Source organism: Fukomys damarensis, unplaced genomic scaffold, assembly GCF_012274545.1.
Source record: "Fukomys damarensis isolate Sample0158 unplaced genomic scaffold, DMR_v1.0_HiC HiC_scaffold_1, whole genome shotgun sequence".
Classification (NCBI taxonomy): Eukaryota; Metazoa; Chordata; class Mammalia; order Rodentia; family Bathyergidae; genus Fukomys; species Fukomys damarensis.
In genome coordinates this window covers 41837619-41847128 of record NW_022900913.1, presented here as the reverse complement: position 1 = coordinate 41847128, position 9510 = coordinate 41837619, and positions in this window count along the sequence as shown.

The window sequence follows — 9510 nt, the reverse complement described above, 5'->3', positions numbered from 1 at the left end:
TTTTATTACCCTTCATAGAGACACATGCAAACATTTATAATAAATGGCCCAGTCCTAAGCACCACACATCATGTTAGGCAAGAAAGGAATTTAGCTTTTTGTAGATAAACCTGAAAAGTGGAGTCGTTAGGATGTGTGAAAATACTCTGGGTAGAAACAGGGCTCATTTACATAAATTTTGTAAATTTATGTAAGAAAAAAAGTCTGTTGGGAAAACAGTGACTTGGAGCTATAAGGTATGGATAATCCTTTTCTCTCTGTGTTGCTTATGCTCAAAATCATTTTAGTATCTTTTAATTAAGCAGCTCCATTTATTATATTATTACATATTATTTTATTTGTAACCATCTCAACTATTTATCTCATCTCCTTAAGTAGACTGTAAACTCTTTTGGGGGTATGAACAGTCTTTTCTCTTTCATCTCCCAATAATCCATCACATAATCATAGTGCACAACTGCTATTCTTTCTGATCAACCACCTTCTGAAATTCCTTCCTCTTTTTAAAGAATTCCTCATTTTATGAAACAGAGCCCAGCTCCTCCTACAGAAAATTCCAATCTCTGTTTTTCCCGGTATTTCGTGCCATTCAACATGGATACATGATCAAATTGCACCAGACCGAAGGTCTTTAAATGTGCTGATGATATGAGAAAGGAAACATCCAGAAGCTACTCTGGCTAATAAGTAAGCATTGGGCACAGTGGAGCTGCATCTAGTGCTCAGAGACAGCAAGGTCAGTGCTTGTAGTAAGTGCCTGTGTTGACAGTGTGGACGGAGTACTCATTCTGTCTGGGTGTAGTATGGATCAGCTGTGGCATCTTCACTGCCTGAATCCTGCAATGTAATTTACTGTATTGTTCCTGGATATGTAGTCCCCAAGCCTACTTCTATGGATTCCCTAAAAATTCTTAGAGTTACTCAATGTCTCTTCAATAAATTCCTGTTCTTTCCTAAATTAGCAAGGGCTTATTTCTGTTCCTTGCAACAAAGCATCCTGAGAGATACAATGCTAAAGCAAATAGGCAATAAATATTTGTTAAGTGACTAAGAATTTGTGACATTTCCCTAGTCTTTATGAAATTCAAGACCCCTCCCTACAGATTATGTACGCAGACAGGGAGACAGAAATGGACACAGACTACTTAAAGAACAAAGAGTAGGACAGTTTTATTAGAATAGAAAATTCAAGTAGAGGAATAATGAGGAAAAACAAGATAGCCAAACTAAATTGGGTAGACAGTGTGGAGATCTTTAAAAAGCCAAACTAAGGAGTTTGAGATTCACCCTCAGGAATGACCATTTTGTATACAAAATTAAAGAGTTTAAAGTTGTGGCTACTTTCAGACCCTCCCCAGTGACAATATTCCCAAATATGATGTATAGACCCTACATATACAAAATATTAATGAGGTATAAGGGATCTGTGTCATATATATGCTTGGGAAACAGTGGGTAAATTGTATTTCAAAGACTTCTCTATTCTCCTAATAAGCACAGATAATTTCTAAGAGGGAGCATTTGGTAAACAGACTTCTCAAACTTATTGGACCATAAATTTGTGTTCTGTGGGTTACAGAAGCCATTCTGGCAAGGCTGGTCTTTCCTTGGTGACTGCCATTGAGGAGGATAGGAAAGATGCAGAAGGGTGCAGGAGGGTTCAGGGAAAGGTTGGAGCTTGAAGAGGTTTTAAAAAGAGCAAATATGACAGGACATAAGCACGGAAAAGGAGAAAATAAGGAGAAAAGGCTTTCAGGAGAGAAGACAAGATATGGAAGATCTTTTTAATTTTACAGAGAATCAGTGCTGCTTCCAGCTTCCTTGCCTAATTTTAACAATTCAGCCTATGCGTTGTAAGCCTCTCAGTTACCTAAGGATTCTCTCAGGGATACTCTTGGGGCAAGAGAAATGTACATGATAGTCCACACCCCTGTTTTGAGCCTTTAAGCAGCTTCAGGCAAAGAGAAAGTCAAGGAGACAATGTCAAGTTAAACACAATGAGTGCCATTCAGCAAGCTCCCTCCTCTTATATCCTAGCTGTCATCCCAAAGCTACTGGAAGGTTTCTTTGTGAAATGTGTATATAATTTTCTTCTATTGCTGACATTCACCTTTTCCAGGCTTATTTGAACAAGGTTAAAGTAATTGCAATGAAGACAATAACAGCTGTAATCCCAGCTATTTGGGAGGCTGAGCCATAATAGTTAGACAACCTTTTTTGTTCTGTGAAACAGGACTGTATCATAAGGACATTTCTTATTTTAAAAAAAGATAGCCAGTGGTAAAAGGTTTCAGAATTGGCCTAAATTCTTTCTAACACTTACTTCTGCCATCCACCATGTGTTGGCTTTTGGTTTTCATGTTTATCTCCTTGCGAAGGGAAGAGAGAAGTGATATAGGCATCATTCCTTCTTTTAGAGCTATCCCTTTCATCTGCAAGAAAGTGAATCCTTCCCAGCAACCACTCATTAGACATCTTCTCGTGTTTGGTACTTGTCCTCTTCTGACACCAAGGCATCTAGAAACTGAAAAAACAAAAAAAAAAACAAAAAAAAAAAACAAGGAGGGGTTAGAAAGGTGGCTCTCCTGGCAGAAATGGCTATCAGATTAGCTAGATAATAGCAGGCACCACAAAGGCTATATGGAAATAACAGCTACAACAAAAAGACCTATGAGTATAAAAATAAGACTAAGAGTGTAAAAATAATTAAATAATTGTGTCTGTGTGTATGTGCATGTGTGACAAAGACTAGGTAAAATTAGTTCAAGGTACTACATAAAATTGTATCATCTAAAAATGTTGATAAGAGACCCCACCCATGAGAAATAATTCTGGCTTCCATTATCAATCTAGCTACTCAAATGAATTGCTTATTTGCTTCTTTGAACTTTTAGTAAATCAGTTCAAATGAGCAGTGTTTGAGCTTAGCGAATAAAACTAAGTTCTGATCGTTGCAGCTTCTTGTGGCCACTTCCTGGCCTCATGCTGAGTCCCTCTTGCAGCTTTTACGTAACTGTTCCCACACACTGTTACAACCTCAAGGTGAACACCAGCTCCCAGAAAATGTCTCAGGGTGCAGTGGTAAGCTTTGACAAAAGAACTTATCAAGGCACGAGGCATCATTTTTATTAGTTTAATAGTTCAAAACTTGGGAACATGAATAGATGGGGTTAGAGAAGCAGACAGGAGCCATCAGCCATTGCTCACTTAGCAAAATATGCAGAAAAAGGAAGAAAAGAAAGAAGAAAACTACGTATTATCTATGGTGGTAATTTGTCATTATACTATTTCAGCTAGTCTTGTCTTTGAGTTTTGGATGGCTAAAGTTATCCTTAAGAATAAACGGAGAGAGGCCGGGTGTGGTGGCACATGCCTGTAATCCCAGCACTCAGGAGGCTGAGGCAGGAGGATTGCTGTGAGTTTGAGACCAACCTGGGCTACATAGTGAGTTCCAGGTCAGTCTCAACTACATAATGAGACCCTGTCTCAAAAAACCAAAAAAAAAAAAAAAAAAAAAAAAAAAAAAAAAAAAAAAAAAGAAGAAGAAGAAGAAGAAGAAGAAGAAGAAGAAGAAATGGAGAGTAGCCTGGACATTTCAGGGCCCAGTGGTGCTGGAGTACTTGAAAGGGGGAGAGTGATAGAAAGTTTCAAAATAGAAATGACTCTTAGCCTTGCCATGTGACTGCCCTGAAGTTCTGCTTAGAGTGGGAGATGTGGCTGACCTGCTAGGATGAGCAAAGGACCAAGGTAAGACATGATGCATTGGAAGTTGTCTAATTTCAGCAGGCCTTTTAGATAAGCTCATCTTTGTAGTTTAAATGCAGGAGAGAGAATTTTTCACATTAGGAGATTAGTATCCTTATTTTGCCACCCTAACTTGCCTGAATCTGAGTTCTTTAACCAAGCACGTAAAGGATGTGTAATGCACACCTCATAGGCCAGACATAATCATTGACAAGAACAAGAAGAGGGTGATTATGGCCTTGATTTACTTATCTGTAAAATGGAGATAATACTGTTATTTGTCTTATAAAGTTGTTAGGAGAAATAAGTAAGTTTATGCATGTAAAATGTTTAGAAGAGGAAAAGGAGTACACTGGTCGTCATTCTTTATACTGTTAGCATCATGTTTTAAGTATTTCGTCTTAGTCAGGAAATAAATTTCTCTCTGAATCCATTTAAACTCCAAAACCCATCATTCAAAACAATATTATGTTTCTATTTAATTGTTTAGGTTTATGTATTTGCCAAATAACAAATTGCTAGCTGTTTCTAAAACCATTTTCTAAATCTTTCCCAGAACATACATTTGGCAATTAATAAGGAACTACACATCTATTTTCTTCAAAGTTACCCAAACTTAGATATTAGAGGACTAGTTTCAATAGCCTGGAATATTTAAATCCAGCAGACAGATCTTGATCCTTCCTGTGTAAATGATAGTAACTGTCGGTTGTACCTATACCCACCATAGACTACCCCAAGCTAGCTCTGTCAGACAGTCATGGAAAATGCTGTCCTGGCCCCGCATCTTTAAAAACTGCTGGGTTTCTAACCAGCCTTCATATATTACTAATTTTTCCTTTATTCTCACTTCTTGTGATGTAATCAAGATCAATGATCATAATTTCCATTTTGGGTATCTGAAAAAAAAGGACAGAGGTTTCAGGTCATGAGTGACTCGGCCAAGGTCACATGTGTTGGTTCAGTAGTGAGGTTAGGATTAGTGCTGGCCCTCGTGGAGGGTCCTCTGAAGCACACTGTCAATCACAAGGGACTCTATGTTCTCTGAGCTTCTGCAAGACAAGATGCACTCTGGGCTGGAATGAGGCACAGAGAGGGTCAGGCTCTATTTTAAAAGAGGAGATCATCAGAGCTGTGCAGAAGTCATGTAACACCATGGAGTTTCAAAAGGATGAAAAAGCCAGGTAGAAATCTTGAGAGCAATCACACCCAAAGTACTAGGAAATTCCTTTCTGTCTGACATATGTGAATTTTCGTTGTCATTGATTTTGCACTTGCCATTCATTCTGTTTCCCATTAGTAAATGGTAACCTCATAGGGATGGCATTTTTCTTTGCTGCCGTTAGGAATGGTCAAGGTCACATTCCAGAAAAGGATGGTTGCCTTGCAAAGCATAGCATTCTTGAGGAGAGATAAAGGGAAAGTTAACATTGGAAGACATGGTCAACTTCATCAATTAACAAACTTACCTATCTTCAACGGTTGCTATAACTCTATTCCCTTTCCCAGCAAAGTATCAATAAGAAAAGGAATAAATCTTTCTCAGACTAATAAAATAACAATGGTTTCATAGGATTTCATCTAGTTTTTCAAGCCTGCTGTTTGTATTCTAAGGATATGTGGGGTTTATATACCATCTATTGAGTATCTATTTTTAAAGTATAATGTGACTTATTCAAATCCTGGACATTCTTTCTGCTTGACAATGCTGGAGGGCAAGGCAGACAGCAAAAAAGAATCAGGAAGGATGCCACTTGTGGTTCCTTTTAGTTTTGTCAAGGAATCTTTGAGTTTTAGAGCCAGATGGGAGGTTGAGGTGATGTAATTCAAACTACTTGCTTCTTTTTTTCCTAGTCACTTCTTTATCTAATTCAAAAATAAATTGCAAAACAACCCCAACTGTTCTACAGCTCTGCTGTGATGTCTCCAATGAGAGGGAGCTGCCTATTACCAGGTGAGTACTAATGCCACTACCCGCACACTTTCATTGTTTTGAAAAAGTTAATTTTCTTATGTTGACCCTACTTCATTATTTGCAATATGCCCTCATTCATTATAGTTCTATCTGTAGAATAATGTGGGATAAATCTTACCCAAGTACATTAGAGGAAAGACAATCATGGCTTTGAAACCAGATGGCCTGAATTCAAATCTAAATTCCTCCACTATGGACCCTATAAGGAATTTAGAATTCTATCCGGCACTTGATAGGCACATAATTAATGTTAAGTGATAGCAATATTATTTTTACTATTTCATCTCAAGTATCTGTTATTTTAAGAAAAATAAGGTTGTTTTGAGTGCTATATCGAGTATATTCTGAAACTATTTTTAATGTGCACCATAATTGGTAAGTAATGTCTGCCAAGGGTAGAATAAGAAAAAAAGTCATAAGGCATTTGTTATCTATGATCCAACCCTTTCTCGTGATTGTTCTTCAAAGAGCTAAAATAGGAACTTAGCCCCCGTCAGCATCCTCACCTCTAGGCTAAAGCATGTGACACAAATACTGTAGCCTGTAAATTCTGGAAGATGCCAAAGGATAAACCTTCATGGCATCTGCAAAATGGGATTAAAATTATTGCAAAGGAGAACATCTTATCTTTTTATGTATTATGTTTTATGAAATACCTCCATATACCCATGAATGTCATAACTAATGGAAATCTCTCCAAATACATTGATTCTTCACTTTGCACAACTTAATAATGAGGTCATTTTTTCTCTTCCCCACATAAACACTCTTATAGTTATTTTGTTGTTAGGATGTAAGGTGTCATTAGGGAGAGAACTTTACTTACATGGTGAGTCAGGGAGTGTATTGCACTGAATTATATCGCCTACAAATTCATATGTTCAAGCCCTAACCTCAATATGACTGATTCTGGAGTCTTTGAGAGATAATTGAGGTTAAATGAGCTCTAAACTGTGGGGGGCCTCATGCAATATGATTGATGCTTTTTCAAAAAGAGAGACACAAAAGGGCATGTGCAGTCACAGTGATAAGGTTGGCATGTACTAGCCAAGGAGAGAGACCCCAGAAACCAACCCTTTTTTTTTCATTAAGTTTATTGGTAATTTTTAAGTATACAGTACAGTTACAGTCATCATTGGGACCCTATACCTTTACATGATGTATCTTGGTTCTTATTTTTCCCCATTCCCTTGGTCTCCCTTCACCCCCTCCACACCTTCCTATTTACAAAGACTTTGTTTCCATTTTTTCTTTTCCTTTCTTTCCCCTCCCTTCCCCTTCCCATTTCCCCTACTCCTTTAGACCTTTTCTTCCTATTTCACATTATCAGTCATACAATTTGGACCTTATTTACACTTTCAGTTTTTCACGCCAGAGAAACTATTCAGTATTTACACGTGTATGTCCTATTTATTTCACTTAAGAGTATGGCCTCCATGTGTATCCATTCGGCTATAAATGTCTCTAGTTTCTCGTTCTTTATGGCTGAGTAGTCCTCCATACTACACACACACACACACACACACACACACACACACACATCTTCTTTATCCCGTCTCCAGCTGATGGGCAATTGGGCTGTTTCCAAATTTTAGCTGTTACAAACTGTGCCACTATAAACATGGGTGAGCATATATCGCTGTGGTATGATTCTTTTAATTCTTTTGGAAAGATACCCAGAAGAGGGATGGCTGGGTCAAATGGGACCTCTAATTCTAGTTTTTTGAAGTATCTCCATATTGATTTCCACAGTGAGAAACCAACCCTTCTAACACCTCAATATAGGACTCTCAGTCTCCATAACTGTAAGAAATAAATTTCTGTTTTTTAAGTCATTCCACCTGCAAATTTTTTCTATAGAAGCTGTAGCAGATTAATATAAATTGCTTGAAGTTTAAACCTAGTTTTGCTACCAACCAAGAATATGACCCTAAAGTCTTTTGCCACAACAAATGTCAATATTTTTTAAACAAATGCAGATTTTTTTTCCCTTGAGAATAGTTTTAATATGTCTCACCTGGGCTCCTGTCTGGAGGTAGATGTTGTGCTGGAAATGGTGGAAAAATAAGTTTTGTAGGAGATAAACTTATACTTCAATTATGCCTCCCATGGAGGCTCCTCTGGCCCCAGAAGCAATTATCAACTTCAACCTTTTCTATAATTTCCACAGCTCATCCCATTTTATTTCAGGGAATTAAAGTAGGAGATCCTGCTTCCATCATAAATACTTGGCTCAGACCCCTTTTTATCCTTTTCCTCTATGAATATCCTCCAAAAGAATCTATTTTTTGAAAGGATTTTAGAAACACTGGGGGGATATAAGAGAAGCAAAGACAGGTGCTCTTTCCTAAATATCCAGGAATGTACCTTGTTTAAAGTTTCTTAAAATCATCCTGGAATTGTGGGGTGTACTTGGCTAAAAAGAGCCTCAGAAGAATTGATATCCACTAAGGTCCTATCTATAACAGTCATAGTATTTATATGCGTTTGTACCTGTTGGGAGTTAAAGAAGGATTTAGGATGACTAATAGCTCCAAAGTGGAAATCTGATATTTCATTCTCTCTACATCTCAGCTCAGCAATCTTGTTGTCCATACACAATTACTACCAACATTAAACGTCCTTCCAACTGTGGGCTTCTCTGATTAGAGTCAGAACCTTAGTGTTGGAAGAAACTGTCCAAACTCAGCCTTTGACTCTGTTATTAATACAGGGCATATTTTTATCCCTTCTCCCCTCTCCTGATTTTTATTCTGAATCCTAGAGTAAAAGAAAGGTTCTTCTCCTAGAAGTCTCCAATTGATAGAACTCAGCCACCCACAAAAGCCTGGTTCAAGTTAATGTCAGGGGTGGATAGGCATCCATAAGAGAAAATAGGACAGGCTCCCTCATCTGCCAGCATGGTCTTAAGTGATCTTTAGCTCGAGTTTTAGATCTTTTATTTTAATTAGTCTCTACCTGTTTGTTCTCATAAGCTGCTGAATATTGAGGACCCCTGAAACATTATTGGAAACCTCTGCAGTAGGCTCCAGTCTTCTTCTTAGTGTATGACATTGGCCTAAATCTGGTAGATATAGAAAAAGAAATATACAAGATGAAAACAACACTGAGATTCCACCTCACCCCACAAAGAATGGCTGCTATCAAGAAATCACACAATAACAAATGTTGGCGGGGTTGTGGGGAGAAAGCAACCCTTCTCCATTGTTGGTGGGAGTGCAGACTGGTGCACCCACTGTGGAAATCAATATGGAGATACCTGAAAGAACTAGGACTGGAGGTTCCATTTGACCCAGCCATCCCTCTGCTGGGTATCTTTCCAAGAGAACTAAAAGAATCATATCACAGAGAAGTATGTGCACCCATGTTTATAGCAGCACAGTTTGTAATAGCTAAATCTTGGAAACAGCCTATTTGCCCATCCATTGGAAACGGGATAAAGAAGTTGTGGTTTTTCTATAAAATTGAATATTACTCAGCCATAAAGAATGAGAAAATAGATTCATTCATAGGAAAATGGATACATATTGAAGATATACTCCTAAGTGAATAAATAAGTCACACATGTGTAAATACCGAATAGTTTCCCTGGTGTGAATAATCTGCAACAATGCATAAGATTCTAATAAGATTACTGACATTTAGAAATGGGAAGAAAGGAGCTAAAGGTGTAGGGAAGGTGGGATGGGTACGGGAAGAGTAAAAAGGGAAAAGAAAAAAATGTGAGATAATGAAATGATGAAAATAAAGTGTTTGTAGATGGGGAGGGGAGGAGGGGGTGAAGGGAGGGC